We start from the raw sequence: 18869 nt of genomic DNA on the forward strand, positions 1-18869 counted from the left end.
TTCTTTACGTTTTCGGCGATTCGCTTATTAGAAAATCTAACCATTTTGAAACGCGGATCGAGGAAAGTACCTTGTTCTCTTCAAAGTTGGACATACTTGTTATAATGCCTCTTTAAAGCTTTGTAACTACCTGTTTCGTAACTGGAAGAAGATTTTCGTCTTCCATTTTCGAGCAGACGGCTAACAAACCTCTCGTTAATACGATAATCTGACTCGCAGTGGCATATTTCTCCGCACTTAACTTCCTAGTTACTTCCTCAAAAGGTTTCAAAACCCTACACAACTGGGTGCATAAACCTCTTTCAACCGATGAAACAAGGGGACGTCTCTGTCGATTAAAGCTCATGAACTGCTGACCGCCTCTTGAAGCAATGCGATACATTGTAGCATGTAAAATGTGTTTGATACCACCTGCAGCAATCGTTTAGGCTGCGCGACTCCCGAGCTTCTCTGGTACGTTAAAATTTTCTCACTAGCTGCTCTACCTACTCCTCTTAAAAATGAGATACAATTGTCTTGATATTATCACGCGTTTTCTGCACTATGTGTACTGCATTCTGTACCATTAAATTAAAAGAATGAGCCTAGCAGCCGAGCTCATTAACAATAGCATCAGTAATATTAGCAGCATTGTCACTTACTACTACCAGCACTTTGTTACTTAGTTCATCAACTACACGTTTAATTTCGTGAGCTACATTTATACTAGTATGTGCCGTATCAAATCCACAGCATTCAAATAGTGCCGGATCAAGATAAAACTCATCGTTAATTTAGTGAGCTTTTATAGCAATATATCTTTCATTTATGGTTGATGTCCAACAGTGCGTGGTCAAACACACGCTAGACACAGTTTTCAGCTTGTTTTGCACGGCATTGATGGTGTACTCATACAAAGCAGGTAGCATTTCCGTCGATAAAGTTTTCCTATTTGGTACCTGATACGACGGGTCCAGAGCATTAGTATAGCTAATAAAGCCCTTGTCTTCAACAATGCTGAATGACTAATGTGAAAAGTTTCATAAATTGGGAGTCAATTTTCTTCTAGCAGTGAGCTCGCATGCGGGAGATAGTGGGTTCGAACCCCACTGTCGGCAGCCCTGAAGATGGTTTTCGGTGGTTTCCCATTTTCACACCAGGCAAATGTTGGGGCTGTACCTTAATTAAGGCCACGGCCGGTTCCTTCCCATTCCTAGGCCTTTCCTCTCCCATCGTCGCCATGAGACCTATCTGTGTCGGTGCGACGTAAAGCAAATAGCAAAAAAAATATATGTTGTAGGAGGTGATGAGATGTGTGTATTGGTAGTTTAGGTGAGGCAGCCTGGGTAACAGTATCATGTGATGTACATGGACGTGAAACAGGTACCACCATATGTATTACTTTCATTTGTCAGAGAGAAAGAAAGTGATAGGTGGGGGTGTGGAAAATGTGGTCTTTTAATACAAATCTTCCTCACACAATAAAAAATACTAAAACATTCCATTATAGCGTCGGTAATATCCACGTCATGGACCCGTGTTGAAATTGGGAACTTTATCTGCCTTGGCCATAAATGCAAGTTCCGACAAATTCAATGTTATAGTCGGATGCTTTCTTTCCACGCGTTTCCTTAAATTAGAGGTTGATGTCCTGTACGAGATTTTATGCTGGCACATATCACACTTTGCCACATTATCCTCGGTGATTAAAGGAGTAAAATATGCCCACAGAAGCCCTATGCTTGTTGTAGTCTTCGTACGCTTTTCCATGTTACACGTGTTTTACACCAATAAGCCACTTCAAAACCAATAACTAAGACTTAAAACACCATGAAATAAACTCTGAAAACGATGACAGAACTAAAATATTCACAAGTACCACCGTCAGTCACAAGAGCAAGAACACGAAGGCACGCTTTGGTTGAATGTGACGCGAGACAAATACAGATCGGACTGCAAGAAACAACAGCAAGCGCTGCAACTCGTTCCAGTACCTGGCACGCCAAGCGAATGTAGCACCTCCGTGAAATCGTTACCAGTTACATGTTCGCGACAAAATACTGAAAACTGTTACTTTCAGAATTCAGTCACAACCCGTGCCGGTGACAGGAGTGTCACCATGCTAGAGTGATGTGCATGGACTCTGACGTTTCTTTCTCCCCACCTCTAGGTGGAACAAGGTATAGAGATGTGGCTGTTAGCACAATCTGCACTGCCTCCGACAAACTGCACGATTAGTTCTGAGGAGGAAAACAGCTGTGGGTTTGGGTTATTAATGTATTACTATTGTCCCTACGCCCAGTATGCTGACAAGAATCAGATATGATAGGTGTGGAAAATTTGCATACAAGCATTTAAAAATGAATAAACTGTATTTCTGTTCAACCCAAAATTGTATTGATCTGTTGTATGGCTTGTAGCGCTGGGATTGTCAGAGGGCATGTTTGGCTTGCCTGATGCGTATCTTATTTGACTCTTATTGTTGATCTGCGTGTCTGGGTATGGGATGATGATGATGAAGTAGGGAGAGGTTGAAACACGGTATCGCCACAAAGCCAACTTCTGTTGAGTAACACCAAGGAGTCTGCTCAAGGCTTAATGAATCCCCATCAACCGTGTCATATGTCCTCACTCCCTATGAACACTTTTCTTCACGTGCCAGGTCTTCACAGAGCATTGGGGATCAGCAACATCATGGTGTCTGTGCATAACTGTTCTGAACAGAGTAAGATTCGTCACCCTAAACCACTTGCTCAAGTTGCAGAGCTACGATGTCTTACTTTGCACCGGACCACATTTTCCATGAATTTTCGCTTGGAGTATTACTAGTAGACGGTGGTATTAACGTATCTGCATCACATGGCCAAAGCATTCTAGCTTCCTTCTCCTGATGGTAGTGAGAATTTCTCTTTATTCGTTCATAAAGTGCAAACCTCATATATTGAATCCATCCTTCGGTTCGTCCACATTTCAAACGCTTGAAGTCTACTGCACATGGCCTCATTAACCATGCCTCAACGCCGTATAGTAGGGTACCGAAAACGTAGCACCAGAGAAGTCGAGTCCGTTAGGTGTAATAGAGAGGTCGCGACTTGTCAAAAGTTGTCTAAGTTTCTGGAAAGAATTTCTAGCCTGCTCAATTCGGCATCGGATCTCATGAGCAAGGTCCCAGTCATCATTAAATTGACATCCCTGATATTTAAAATGCTGCCACTCTAAGTGATCCCGTACTTTTCTGCTTTCAGACCACCACGAATACAATTTTCTTTCGTACTTACAACCATCCACTTGGTCTTATTTACACTCAGACTCAAGCTCATGACACTGCTGGCTTCAGTGAGAACATGAAGTAGCTCATGTAGACTTGGACATTGATTGCAAGTAGGACAGCGTCATCGACATACCTGATGTTATGTATGATGAATACGTTAACCACAACTCCTTGTCCTTCCGTAGAGCACATTTTGAAAAATCATTTCTGATTAGATTTATAAAAGCATTCATGAAAGAATACACCTCGGCAGACTCCTTTCATAATTGACACTTCTTCCGAGATATGATCGTCAACTCTTATTCCATTAGGGATTACCAATAATAAAGATGTCCCCTCCTCAAATCCTTTTTCTCGAAGAATGCTCATGAGTTCATTATGGCGCACTGTTTCGTAAGTTTCATCGTAGTTGATGGAACTAGCAAAAACATCGGCGTTGGCATCCCGGCACTGTTTCAGATAGTAATGGACAGTCTGAGGCGAGGTCTCGAGATTTCTCGAGATTAGCGCAGGAACTATTCCTCGCGAAAAATTTCGAGAGATCTCAAGAGCGTTGTCTCCGCATTATGTGGCGAGTAACGTGTCGTAGGCGTATGGTAGACGGAGCTGTGCCGAGTATGCAAATAGCAAACCACGCGTCTTCTCCATTCCGTAAATAGGAGTCAACAAGGGACTGGGGCATTCATTTCTACCGGGGTCTATTTTGACACAGTATAACATGATTATAAAGGATACGCATTCTGGCATCGTATGCAGCAGTAAGTACACGAATGAATAGGCTAAGTACAAAAACTGACTCGAGTTTGGAGGTTGTTTATGAAATAAACCATAGGCCCACTGAAAATCCAATAACACCATCATTTTTCTCGTTTCATTTCACGTTAGGTCATGTAGGTTTCGAATTTTTAATTTATATTGTAATAGTTTTTTATCGCAACTGGATCACAAAAATTGCCCGTTTTGAAGCGGTTTCAACCATGCGTCATCTTTAATAAGACATCGTTTCTCCAAAATCCATCATCTGATCGAATCGAAATGTTAACACAATATACATTGGGATGTTTCAAATATAGTTTATAAATTTCAGAATTTTGTTTTTCCAAGAAAAAGTTATCTATTTCCTAAAGTAACGTTGACTCGGCTCGGGCTGGTTGAAACATTCTGTTCTTGGTCGCGTTGTAATCTTTACGTATCCAATAGTTATGTTGTATGACTGTGAAATACGTTAATGATTTCACTTTTTTATATCAAGTTGTATTTGTAGTGGATAGAATGACATGGGTCAGTAGCTGGTCTTGCGCTGCGAAGGCCCTGCGACGTTGCCGAGACAGCGCAAGACCAGCCTCGCTCGGAGTTGAATCCATCGATTATTTATTACCCGTGATTAGCATTGAAACAAATGGCATTAAGAGGTCATGAAAAACACTTCCCATCAGCTTTTCTAATGAGACCTTAGGACCTCCAAGGGCAGCTTTAAAATGTGTATATATAATTTTTATGTTATTTGAATTTTCTATTTTATTTTTAATTCTTCAAAGTGAAGTGAATTCATATCCTGTTCCTTTCTTTCCCACGAAGCAGAGCTCGGCTCCTTGAAGAAAACCCTGTTCACTGCCAATGTGTAGTATTATGACACGCTGTCCAGCTTCTGAAGGAGATTTAACCCCACCCCTCCATCCAACGGTATACTTCCTGCGGCTGGCATCGATAACGGTCATACTTACGTCTAATCAGAGTTTCAATAACTTTTTCTTGCCACGCGTACGTCATCGTGCGGTTTCGGGCGCACAATGTTTCATATGTGTAGAAAAACTGTGGCGTTATAATTATTTAATAAACTTGGAATCTGACGGTATACGTCTTCGTATATCTGCATTATATCACTGGACTACTCAAATATGTTGTTGGACCAAATGCAGTGCGCATTTAATATTTCGATGTTGGTAACATGTGTACCCAACAGGGACCTTAACGCCATCTACCCGCGCGCAGTGAAACTTGTAGAGAGTTTGAACGCTGATAGAGCGCACATGGTGCGCTAGATTGCTGTTGTTGTGCTGGCCGCCTCACGAACGGCTGTATGCATTTTGAACTTTGGAGAATGACGCGCAAAGCTGGGTCTCCGTTTTCATCTTGCGAGATGAACCTGGCTAGTACAGGCACTGGATGAAAGGTGGTGTATATATATATATATTGTACAGTTGTATCTTTTAAAATGAAATGGTGTATTGTTAAACTAATTATATTAGTTTACGTGTAGTGTTAATCTTAGGTGCATCGTCGCCATAAGACCTATCTGTGTCGGTGCGACGTAAGGTAGCTAGCTAAATCTTATGTGTGTGACGTGGTTGCTCGGGGCATTGTTCATTATGGAATATTTGGTAACGTAGTGTTCTTCATTTATGTAAGTACTGCATTTAATTATTTGTTGATAAGTCTCTATTTTGTGTGTGCCTCGGTATTTTGCTGTACATATTATTGCGAGGCGTGATTTGTATTCTTTCATTTTCGTCATGTTAACCGTCAGTTCGTTGCCGTTAATGGGGATTGTGTTGGTTTGCCGGTGACCTTTTGGTGTGTATTGATTATTTCCCATTTTATTTTCCTCTTATTTATTTTATTCTGTTAATTCGGCGTGTGCTTCTCGATTCGTTTTCGTTCATGCTGGTGTTTTCATTTAATTTATTGCTGCCCGGTGCTTGTAAATTTTTGCCGGTGTTTATCGTATATTTTATTTTGACATCTTGTTATATTTACACTGACTGACAGAGCAAATGCAACACCAAGAAGGAGTGGTCAGAACTTTATGCCAATTGCAGGGTAGACTGACGTCACTGAGGTATGCTCATGATGTGAAATGCGCCGCTGTGCTGCGCACGTAGCGAACGATAAATGGGACATGGCGTTGGCGAATGGCCCACTTCGTACCGTGATTTCTCAGCCGACAGTCATTGTAGAACGTGTTGTCGTGTGCCACAGGACACGTGTATAGCTAAGAATGCCAGGCCGCCGTCAACGGAGGCCTTTCCAGCAGACAGAAGGCTTTACGAGGGGTATGGTGATCGGGCTGAGAAGGGCAGGTTGGTCGCTTCGTCAAATCGCAGCCGATACCCATAGGGATGTGTCCACGGTGCAGCACCTGTGGCGAAGGTGGTTGGCGCAGGGACATGTGGCACGTGCGAGGGGTCCAGGCGCAGCCCGAGTGACGTCAGCACGCGAGGATCGGCTCATCCGCCGCCAAGCGGTGGCAGCCCCGCACGCCACGTCAACCGCCATTCTTCAGCATGTGCAAGACACCCTGGCTGTTCCAATATCGACCAGAACAATTTCCCGTCGATTGGTTGAAGGAGGCCTGCACTCCCGGCGTCCGCTCAGAAGACTACCATTGACTCCACAGCATAGACGTGCACGCCTGGCATGGTGCCGGGCTAGAGCGACTTGGATGAGGAAATGGCGGAACGTCGTGTTCTCCGATGAGTCACGCTTCTGTTCTGTCAGTGATAGTCACCGCAGACGAGTGTGGCGTCGGCGTGGAGAAAGGTCAAATCCGGCAGTAACTGTGGAGCGCCCTACCGCTAGACAACGCGGCATCATGGTTTGGGGCGCTATTGCGTATGATTCCACGTCACCTCTAGTGCGTATTCAAGGCACGTTAAATTCCCACCGCTACGTGCAGCATGTGCTGCGGCCGGTGGCACTCCCGTACCTTCAGGGGCTGCCCAATGCTCTGTTTCAGCAGGATAATGCCCGCCCACACACTGCTCGCATCTCCCAACAGGCTCTACGAGGTGTACAGATGCTTCCGTGGCCAGCGTACTCTCCGGATCTCTCACCAATCGAACACGTGTGGGATCTCTTTGGACGCCGTTTGCAAACTCTGCCCCAGCCTCGTACGGACGACCAACTGTGGCAAATGGTTGACAGAGAATGGAGAACCATCCCTCAGGACACCATCCGCACTCTTATTGACTCTGTACCTCGACGTGTTTCTGCGTGCATCGCCGCTCGCGGTGGTCCTACATCCTACTGAGTCGATGCCGTGTGCATTGTGTAACCTGCATATCGGTTTGAAATAAACATCAATTATTCTTCCGTGCCGACTCTGTTTTTTCCCCAACTTTCATCTCTTTCGAACCACTCCTCCTTGGTGTTGCATTTGCTCTGTCAGTCAGTGTATTTTATTATTTTTCATGCGGGTAGTTTTCTTCCTCGTGACAGTATATTTTGAATTGTGCACTGAGCAATCACTAGTGGTCACACTCAATTTCACCAAAAGTAATAATACTTATTATTAAAATTAATTTAAATTTAGATACAGTAGAGTCTCGCTCATCCGACCTTCGCTTATCCGACATTCCGTGTTATCCGACACTGGTAGACTTAATTTGAACTTTTGGTGGAGACTAAATTCAGGCACACCCGCTGTGGAGGGTGCGACCATGGGACAATCACTGGCCTGACCGCTGGCGGTAGGACAGTTTTTTTTCTTCTCAAGAACAGGTGCAGTGAGTCTTTAGTCTTTGTTCATTGTAGTATTGGATGTTCTAGTTTTCATATCCTCTGTGAGTATAGCGAGTAAATGGAAGAAAGTGATTGTTTCTATGGAAGACAAGTTGAGTGCATTAAAGAGACTGGACAAAGGGGAAATTCTTCAAAATGTGGCTTCAGATTATAGTGTTGAATGTGTTACAGTGGGAGACTGGAAAAAACAGAGGGAAGAAATTGAAAAGTGGTGCTCTACCAGAGCAGAGAAAAAATGAAAAATTTGAGTACGTAAAAGTAAGTGAAGCACTATTTCTTTGGTTATCTCAACACCCGGAAAAGGGCCTGCCAATATCTGGCCCCATTCTGCAGGAAAAGGCTGTGTATTTCCAGAAGGAGTTTAATGAAGGAGACCCTAATTTTCCTGCCAGTGCTGGGTGGCTTGATCGGTGGAAAAAACGGTACGACATTAGGCAGCTTAATATCTGTGGAGAAAAGTTTCTTTTCGTAAGACATCTGGAATGTTTTCGTTCAGTACTGCATGTACTGTACAATTGAATTGATGATTCAATACACAGAGTACCGTAAAACATGTCATTGTTTTAGCCTTCCTGTTTGTATCGGTTCATTTTCAAAGTTATTCTGTATTATCCGACATTTTCGGTGATCCGGCGTACTCCAGGTCCCGTTTAGGTCGGATAATCGAGACTCTACTGTAGTTATATTTAGGTCCATTTGGTGGTAGGAATTTTTGTATTCTCCGGGTAGCGAATAATACTTGAGTAGAATGTAAGGGATTTTCGATGGAGGACTGCTAACGTTCGTGTAGTCATTGTTGCATATAGGGTTATCTTATCTCACTTCGAGCCGTGCTGTATCCGCTATTGTTGATTATCTGTTCTTATCTTTTTCCAGTCGTTACGCAACTGTTGCATTATTATGATTATCTTACCTCGCGTGTGGAGTCTGCCTCTGTATGACGTCGTGAACGGATCAGTATTGTTGCCTCTTAAGAGAGTGTATTTGAGAATATGTGATTATTAAAGCATTTTGTATTACCTGACCGGTTCTGTTTTGAAGTGTATGGCATGTGAATTATGATTTCTAGTTTCTTTCTGTTGGTGTTTAAATTTGGTTGAGTTTAATTTTGCTATGGTAGGATGGTTCTGTGTTTGGGGGCTTGCTAACGTGATTGATATTTTTGCGGCAAGATATGTCTTGGTAAATTGGTTTGGTGCGACGTATTATTGTATTTATCTTCTTTTGCTATGCGTTCGGTGTGAATACCTCCATCGAGAATGGTCCTGAAAAAATGTATTTATATTTAAGTGTAAATAGGATGTAACATGGTACATTTTAAGTTTATTTAAGGAGCTCCTTACTAATTAGGTCCCTAGTTAATTATTTCCATTTAAATGATCATATTTACTTAAAATTGAATTAGTTACCTCAAGATTATTTATTTATTTGACAGATATTATATTTTAAAATACCTTAACTTATGATTTGTAAAACTAATTCTTATTTTAATTGAAAGACTATACTTAATTAAATTTCACTTCTTTAAAAAATTAATTTATTTTGTAGATAATGATTCATTCATTTATTTATTTATTTATTTATTTATTTATTTAAAACTAATTTTTCTAATACCTAGATAAAATCGATTTTAGTTTTCAAATTTATTTCTAGCTAAAGATGTAAAGATTTGGATAGTTCATTGAATCAATTATAGTAGTATTTTAAGAAAAGGGTGTATACATTTTTTCTTGTAGATGCTTGTTCTGGTACCCTTGTTGATCGCCCCCTCCTTTTTTGGTTTTTGGGAATTGGGTCCCTGGTGCTCAATGTTCACTCTTCCACATTTGTTTTGGGTTAATTAATTCCGTGTTACTGTGGCATTTTAATTTGTTTGCTTCCTTGTTGTGATACTTTTCCTCATGGCGTTACTACCCAGACGCCATTTTGATCTCACTGGTGTCAGGGGGCGTATCAGTTGGTAGCGCTTCGCGTGCTTTCCGTGTTGAACCTACGCTGACGGCTAGTAGTATTAGGCCAGACAAGCACCCAAGAAAAAGTGTAACACCAAGGTCTTGAACTAAAAATTTTAAAACTTGAATGTTTCCAAATAAATTGTGTTTTTCTGTTTGTTTTCATATGTGCTCGAGTCCTTCCTGGTTTGCCGTTGTCTTGTCCTTGTGGTGTTTATGTTCGAGCCCTTTATCTGTAGATTTCGTCCTGTTCCGGTTGATTCTGTACGGAGGGTCATGAAATCCTGTTTCATTACCTTGAGCTGTCATTACTTGGACCTGCGATAGTTGGGTGAGTCGTTGACCATTATTGTATATTACTGATGAATTGACGTTTATTGTTTACTTAATTCAGCCTGATTTTAAATTAAATTCGCTAAATATTCCCCCACATTTTACAGTAATGAAATTGTGCTCGTTGTCATTAATTAATTTTCCTTCTCATTGTGTCTTGATTCTAGTGAAGGATTTGCTAGGCTGGTGGTTCATCTTCTCCTTTGCGAAGAACTTATACCTAGTAATGGGCAACGCTCTCGCTCGAGACTGACATCGCAGACCTCGAGACTCTCGCGAGAATCTCCAGACCGATCCTCCTGTAGTGCAAGCTGAGTGACGTATCAGTAACTACGACTGTATACTTGATAGTATATCATTGGCAGTTATTGCGTGATATAACGTTCTCATATGAAAACGTGTGAGCTAATACATTTTGTCAAAAGCCTGGAAAAGTACTGCATGTTCAACTATGAATCTCTTAATACCATTAACGTAAGTGAAAAATGAATGTCAGTATCTTAAACTGTTAACGCATATTTGGGGTGGACATCTTAGCTGAATAACCATGCATAATTTGTGAATAACTGTAGATAGGATTTACACCTACTTGGATAATAGCGGCGTGCATTATTCGAACTTGAGACGGAGAAGACGTGCTTTGCTACATATGCAACCCCCATTACACATGAGTGGAACGTGTAATCTAAAATACCGGATTTTGCTCCAATTCTTTCAGCAGGGCCAACGCTCTCGAGACTGATTCTCGTGTGCTGCGAGCTGTGCGACGTCCCAGTAACTACGTGTGTAAGCTTGATAGTTATCATCAGCAGTTCTCATATGGAAATGTGTGACGATACATTTTGTCAAAAGTCTAGAAAATCACTGCATGTTGAACTATGAGCTCCTTGATACCATTAACGAAAGTGAATGCAGAATGCAAGTATCTTAAACTGTTCACGAGTTATTTCAGGTGGACTTCTAAGCTGAATAACCCGTATAATGTGTTAATAACTGTTATTAGGATGTAAACCAACCTGGGTGCCTCACAATCGTCAGGAGGGTACCTTCTTGTGATTCAGACCGGGCCAGAGGTGTTCTGTGACCATTCCTCCTCATGTATAATTGTTTTTAAGTGTCGGATCATCCCAGAAGTTTTTATGTCGACGTGTTTTACTTCTTTTGAATAAACAGCACAGCGGGATGTGCTATGTTGCATCTCTTCAAAATAACCGACATCCACGATTTACGTTGCATTTCGGACATCGTCTTCAAGTTGTCGCGTACAACTAGACACAATTACACATTGCACTGTCATATACCGAAGTACCTAATTGTTATTATTATTAACAAATACTGTACATCGCAAATGGGAAATATCCCGGTGGCAATGGTAACTAACAGTAGTGTAATAATAACCAGCATACTGATGTGGACAAGTTTTCCTTTGTAAACAGGACCAAAAGGGATTGGAATAAATTACCTGCAGCAGTCTTTGATAGATTCTATTCCGGTATCAAATCGTTAAGATGATGATTAGTGTTAGTATAAAGTGAAAAATGTAAAAGCTGTAAACGACGGACACTGAATTTGTGATTTTCTGCTGGATTTAGAATGTTAAACTAGTAGTATTTCTTCTAATATTTTCTCTTCATGGAATTGCGTGTTGTACTCTTGTTGTTGTAGTTGTTTGGTAGTTTTGTTTTAACTTCAATATCACTTGTAGCGTTAAGCTATTAGTACGTTCAACCTATAGTATTGTAAGCCATAGTGTTAAGTAATGGAAATACTTAAGTGTGTGTGAATTTGTGTATTATCTGTGTGGATTTAGAAAGTTAAACTCGTAGTATTTCTTGTCATATTTTCTTTCGTCGTTGTTGTCGTTATAGCTGTAGGGTAATGGTGGTTTAACTTCACTTTATTATCACTTGTAATGTTAAGCTAGTCGATAGCTCAACCTATAGTATTTAAGCGGTAGTATTAAACACTGGAAATACTGAATTTGTGTACGATAATGCTGGATTTAGAATGTTAAATTAGTAGTACGTCTTATAATATTTTCTTTCCATGGAATTGCTTGTTGTACTCTTGTTGTTGTTGTTGTTGTTAGGTAATTATGCTAACTTTACGTATGACGCGAAAGGCATTTTGTATTACCTGACCGGTTCTGTTTTGAAGTGTATGACATGTAAATTATGATATCTCGTTTCTTTCTCTTGGTGTTTAAATTTGGTTGAGTTTAATTTTGCTATGGTAAGATAGTTCTGTTTTGGGGGGACTTGCTAACGTGACTGATATTTTTGCGTTTAGGTATGTCTTGATAAATTGATTTGGTGCGACGTATCTTCTTCTGCTATGCGTTCGGTGTGAATACCTCCAACGAGAATGGTCCTGAGAAAACGTATTTACATTTAAGTGTAAATAGGATGTAATATGGTACATTTTAAGTTTATTTAAGGAGCTCCTTACTTAATTAGGTCCCTAGGTTAATTATTTCCATTTAAATTATTATATTTACTTAATTTGAAATAGTTACCTCAAGATTATTTATTTCTTTATTTATTTAAGAGATATTATATTTTAAAATCTTAACTTATAATTTGTAAAACTAATTGTTATTTTAATTGAAACACACTATATTTCACCAAATTTCACTTCCTTTTTTAAAAAATATGAATTTATTATATAGATAAGGATTTGTTTATTCATTTAAAACTTCTAATTTTTCTTAAACCTAGATAAAATAGATTTTATTTTTCAAATTTATTTCTTGCTAAAGATGTAAAATTTTGGATAGTTCATTGAATTAATTATAGTAGTATTTTAAGAAAAGGTTGTACAATTGTTTTTCTTATATATGCTTGTTTGGTACCCTTGTTGATGCCCCCCCTCTTTTGGTTTTTGGGTCCCTGGTGCTCAATATTCACTCTTCCACATTTGTTTTGGGTTAATTAATTCTGTGTTACTGTGGCATTTTAATTTGTTTGCTTCCTTGTTGTGATACGTCTCTCCATGGCCTTACTAGCCGGACGCCATTTTGATCTCACTGGTGTTACGGGGCGTGTCAAATCTTGTAGCCTTTTTCCCGAAGTCGGCGAATTGTTCTTAAAATCGTGTGTCTGGAGGTTGCGAGCGATAACGATTCTATAAGAACAGTTTTTAAAGGGAAATCTGATACTGTGGACAATTTACCTAAGTTTTTCGAGGGACATTTCTGGAAAGTCGGCCATTGAATGTTGAACCCTCCCTTTTAATTTTAAAATCGTCGGGAAAACCTTCTCCAAAAAAAATAATAATAGTCTGTGATTGGTACGCCTCATAACTACAATAGTGAACTTATATATTACAGTGCGCGGTCGTTCTGCTGACAGTCGTTCCTTCTTAACGGGCATGGGAGTACCTTCAATATTTTCCTTGCCTTCATTTTCTTTATTCTTCTTCACTGCGTATTTGACAGACCGTAGTGATATTCCAAGGCAATCAGCTGTTCGTTGATAAATAGGAAACCACTTTTCACCTAGCTTCTTGCCCTCCAAGTTAAGAAAAAGGCACTCACCATCATACTAAGCTGAAATTCAGTGAACGAAGGGCTTGGAGGCATATTATAGGGATATATATAGATTTATTAAACACACTGTGTACTTTTAACGAGGAATGGTTATAAGGTCCCTTGAAAGTTACCATCGTTTGCATAGAAATTCAGGGAATTTATCCTCTCCTTACAATCAATAAAGTGGTCCTGTGGGCAGTACAAGCCGCAGAGCGTACGGGAACACTGGGTTGATGCATGATGGTAACCTCGTTGGTGACAAATTCTGTGGTGAAAGCCATACGCTGCAGTCCGCGTGAAGACATGTCGGAGTTCAAAGCTGGACTCTTTCCATACATCTGTGTTCACTGCAGGAGTATCTTATAGGAATATGCACTCGCCCACAAACTGAACAACACTGAACTGAAGTTAGTTAATACGAAGACGGAAAACGTGTGTGTTTATTGTGGGTAGAATGCCCCAGCACGGGAATTCCAGTGACTCGTAGGACAAAAGGCCAAGTGGCAGCGGGCTGGTACGTAGATACTAAATAGTTCCAAAATGTAAAAAGCAGAGTCAACATAAAATCAAAAATAATAATTTTTAAAGTTGCTGTTCGAGGTCCAATATCCTTACGTGAAAAGCTATCCACCGAACGCGTTGGTCGTGCGATTAGGGTCGCGCAGCTGTGAGCTTGCATTTGGAAGATAGTGGGTTCGAACACCACTGTCGGCAGCCCTGAAGATGGTTTTCCATTTTCACACAAGCAAATGGCGGGGTACGTTAATTGTGGCCACGGTTGCTCCTAGCTCCTTCATATCCCCTAATCGCCAAAAGAACTATCTATGTCGGTGCGACGTAAAGCGACTTATAATATTGTAAAAAAGGAAAGCTCTCCGCCTCCATAGCAAAACGATTATCGTTTCTTGAAGCCGTCCTTGGGAACCTGGGCTCGATTGCCGGTAATGCCAGAGATTTAAGAATGGCTGCAGCTCACCTCCGCCGGAAAAGAGCTGCACCACCTCGGGACGAGGACGCGAGCTTATTATTCCTTATGAGAAAAGTTGATGGGAAATGTTTCTAATACCTCATAATGCCATTTGCTTCATCCTGATTCCAGGTAATTATTGAATACCGGAGGAACGGTTTAAGCATACGGCGAAGCAAATGCCACCCTGCATGCAACTGTAATCAGTACTCAACATCGAGCGTTGCGTGGCATGGCGCGCTGTCTGGCACTATCGCGGCAAAGTCGCAGGGGTTTCCCAGCACAAGCTAGCTACGCATCCATGTCGTTCTACCCAAAACAAATTGATATAAAGAAAGTGAAATCATTTACGTATTTCACAGTCATAACTACTGGATGCGTAAAGATTACAACGCGACCAAGAACGCAATTTTCCAAACCCATGAGCCGAAGAAAGATTACTTCAGAAAATTGATAACATTTTTTCTTGGAAACACAAAACTCTCAAATTTATAAACTATATTTGAAACATCCCAATGTATACTGTGTTAAAATTTGGATTCGATCAGATGAGTTTTGAAGAAACAATATCTTAAATTTGATGCTTGGTTGAAACACGCTCGAAAACCGGCACCTTTTGCATTCCGCCTGCGATAAAAAATATTACAATATCAATAAAAAATTCGAAACCTACATGACCTAACGTGAAATTAAGCGAGAAAAAATTATGGTCTTATTGGATTTTTAGTGGGTCCAAACTCGAGTGCACATAATATTTTGCTCGACAGTAGAGGCGTGCATTATTCGAACTAGAGACGAGGCAAGATGCGAGTTGCTGCACTACGCATAAGTTGAATGAAAAACCTACAACCTGTTTTCCAGTCAGGGATGGAATAAATGAAACACCCATCTTGCGGCGAGGATAGGAATTGTGCCGACTGCCAAGGCCTGTCGCACTCCTCTGGGGCAATGCTTAGTGACTGACAGATGAGATGAAATGATAACGGAGAGTGTTAATGGAATGAAAGATGACAGGGAAAACCGGAGTACCCGGAGAAACACCTGTCCCGCCTCCACTTTGTCCAGGACAAATCTCACATGGAGTGACCGGGATTTGAACCACGGAACCCAGCGGTGAGAGACCGACGCACTGCCGCCTGAGCCACGGAGGCTTCACGCATGAGTGGAATATGTAATCTAAAATGCTTTAGTTTGCTCCAATTCTTTCGACAGGTAGGTATACATCGTTATCAGACTCCACATTCAATATCTTATGACCACTTCTTGTGTTTACCAATATTTTGGTGACGAAGGAAATAATTCCTTACACTGTTACAGAGTATTCGCGTCATAATTTAGGTAATTCGGTATTTGACGGTGCAATGTGTAATTTTGTCTAGTTGTACGCGACATCTTGAAGACGATGTCCGAAACGAAACGTAAGTTGTGAATGTCGGTTATTTTGAAGAGACGCCACATGACACCGTCCGCTGTGCTGTTTGTTAAAAAGAAGTAAAATACGTCGGCAGAAATACTTCTGGGATGATCCGGCACTTTAAAACACATATCAATGAAGGGGAATCGTCACAGAACACCTCCGGCCCGGTCTGCACCACAAGAAGCTACCCTGTCGACAACAAACAGTTGCGAGGTATCCAGGTAGATGTGCATCCTGTCAACAGCAGGGGGTTTATTCCATGGAATGAAGGGAATGAGTCATTCCCTTAAAAAGTATTACACACAGAGAAATTCTATTTAAGCATGTTATTGCAGTCAGTATTTATTTTAAATTTTGAGACGTTTAATATAATGTACAGTATAATTAACTTTATTTTGACGTGACAGTGATGCATGGGCAGTTGAGAGTTGCAAACACACGTCTGTTTCCAACAGCTACGCAAGGATGTGCTATCAAAGCCGTTCGTCAGGCATAGTATAGTGATGGGTAGCTCGTGAACGAGTCGTTCAAGTTGAACGCTTCACTCCTATGAAGTGTGAACGAACCACTCAATTTCAATGAACTGGTAGTTCAAACACTACACAGTTCTCACACTTCATATTATTCACTGTTCTCAAACTTCATATCATTCACAACTCATTCGATTCGTCTGTCGCTCGCTCACTCACTCTCTCTGTCTCTCTCTCTTCCCTCCTCTGACTAGCTACGTAATTCATTTCCTCCCTACTCCCAGTCCCATCCTACCTGTCAAGTGTGTTATTACACCATTAAAGATAATATACGAAGACACTGACAATCCGACAGAGTGAGCACAGCAGACATGCAAACAAAATGCTTATCTTGTGAATCTAGAAGTAAAAAATGCGCTGAATCCGCAGCCGAAAGATAATCTTCCTTCCAGGAGTGTTCATCTCACACAACACACTTACAGTAATTAATTAAACAAAATTGCACGTGGGAAATAGACTAATTAAATACAAATATAAAAATGAACGGACTTTGCATCACTTCTTAAAAGTAAAGAATGCCTTGAATCCACAGCCAAAAGAGTATCATCACATACAAAACACTTAAATAATTAAACAAAATTTCACTTTGGAGAATAGACTAATTACATAAAAAATTAAAATGAACGGACTTTATATCATTTTAAAAGACGTGAAGCTGGAATCGTCTCTCCTAGAGTGCTTGAAGTACGACGATTTAGCTCTTCCACCAGCTTCTCGGCCATCTGTTTCACATCACCACGAATTTCAGAGTTACTCAGAGCTACTGGCAAATCTGCAACACCATCTTTTCAATGACCGAATGAGGAGTATAACTTTTGACGCAGTGACCAGTCTTTCAGTGTCCATTTCCTCAGTACAATCTTTGAAAACTTTCACCACTTAGCAGGCGTGTGTTATGCTTGCAATGGCGTCTGTAGAAGCGGTTGTATTGACAATGGATGGGTGGACTTCAATTAAAAATGAGAGCTACTTGTTAGTGACAGCACATTGTATGAAAGGTGGTGGTGGTGAGTAGTATAAGTCACGGGTTCGGCCACCTCCACCTCCACCTCCACCGGCCCTCCGCAGAGGCCTCATCCTCCCGCGGGAAATTTGAATTTCGGCGGGAGATTTAAATTTTGGCGCGGGATTTGAATTTGTAAACAAAGCCACGTGCTTTTTGACAGCTGTCATCCGCCATCTTTAAACAACGCATCGCTAACATCAGTGCTGTCATCTTGACGGGCCAAAACCTCACTAGCGCGAGATTTGAATTTGTTAACAAAGCCACGTGCTTTTTTGACAGCTGCCCTCCGCCATATTGCATCGCTAAACTCAGTGCTGCCATCTTAACGGCACTAAAACTCAACAACATCAACGCATCGGTAACCTCAATGCTACCATCTTAACGGCACTAAACCTTATAAGCACGTGGTGGTAGGCAATTTCCACGTGCTCTTGTTTGGAAACAAACCCACGTGCTTTTTATGACAGCTGACAGCAGCCATCTTTAATCAACTGAGCATCGTGCTGCCATCTTTAGCTACTACCTTTGAAATGTGGTGGCGGCAATTTCCACGTGCTCTAGTTTTGGAAACAAACCCACGTGCTTTTTGATAGCTGTCGTCCACCATCTTTAATCAACAGAGCACCGTGCTGTTATCTTTATCGTAGCGGGCAATTTGAAAAATTCGGTCAGCTGTCATCCGCCATCTTTAATCAACAGAGCACCGTGCTGCTATCTTTATTGTAGTAGATTTATTGATGTATTTAGTACACTAAATAAGAGATGGAGACTAGAATAGAACACGATACTTGATACAACATGTGTTTAGAACATGTCATGGAATACCTTTGTTCTAAGAAGATAAGATTACAAAAGAAGTGATTAAAACACAACAAGACTAGAATCGAACACTGTACTCGATGTCGTTAACTTCAACATGTGATCAGAACATTAATTGATGTCTTCAGAACACTAAATAAGTAATCAAGGCTAGAATAGAACACGATACACGATACATGTCTGGGGATACCATTGTTATAAGAGAAAAAATAATAAGACTAGAATTCTAAACAGCTTACGCAAGATAGCAGCTGTTATAACCTCCTTTTCCTCTACCTGCTTTGCCAAGGCATAGCTTTATCGAACACACAACGCGATCTTATGCATAAGGCAGTGCGTATATTGCGTAGCTGCAGCGATGCATGTTTAGACTTGAACACATACTGCTGTTCAAAACATATTACAACTAGAATTGCATACTATAGTTCGATGTTGTAGAACACTGCATTGCAAGACTAGAATCAAACACTGTTTAGAAAAAACAATCCCTCTCAACATACTTACTAAGCTGCTCTTCCTCCGCCTCTGTCAAGGCACATCTCTAT

This window comes from Anabrus simplex, chromosome 2, assembly GCF_040414725.1.
Source record: "Anabrus simplex isolate iqAnaSimp1 chromosome 2, ASM4041472v1, whole genome shotgun sequence".
Taxonomy (NCBI): domain Eukaryota; kingdom Metazoa; phylum Arthropoda; class Insecta; order Orthoptera; family Tettigoniidae; genus Anabrus; species Anabrus simplex.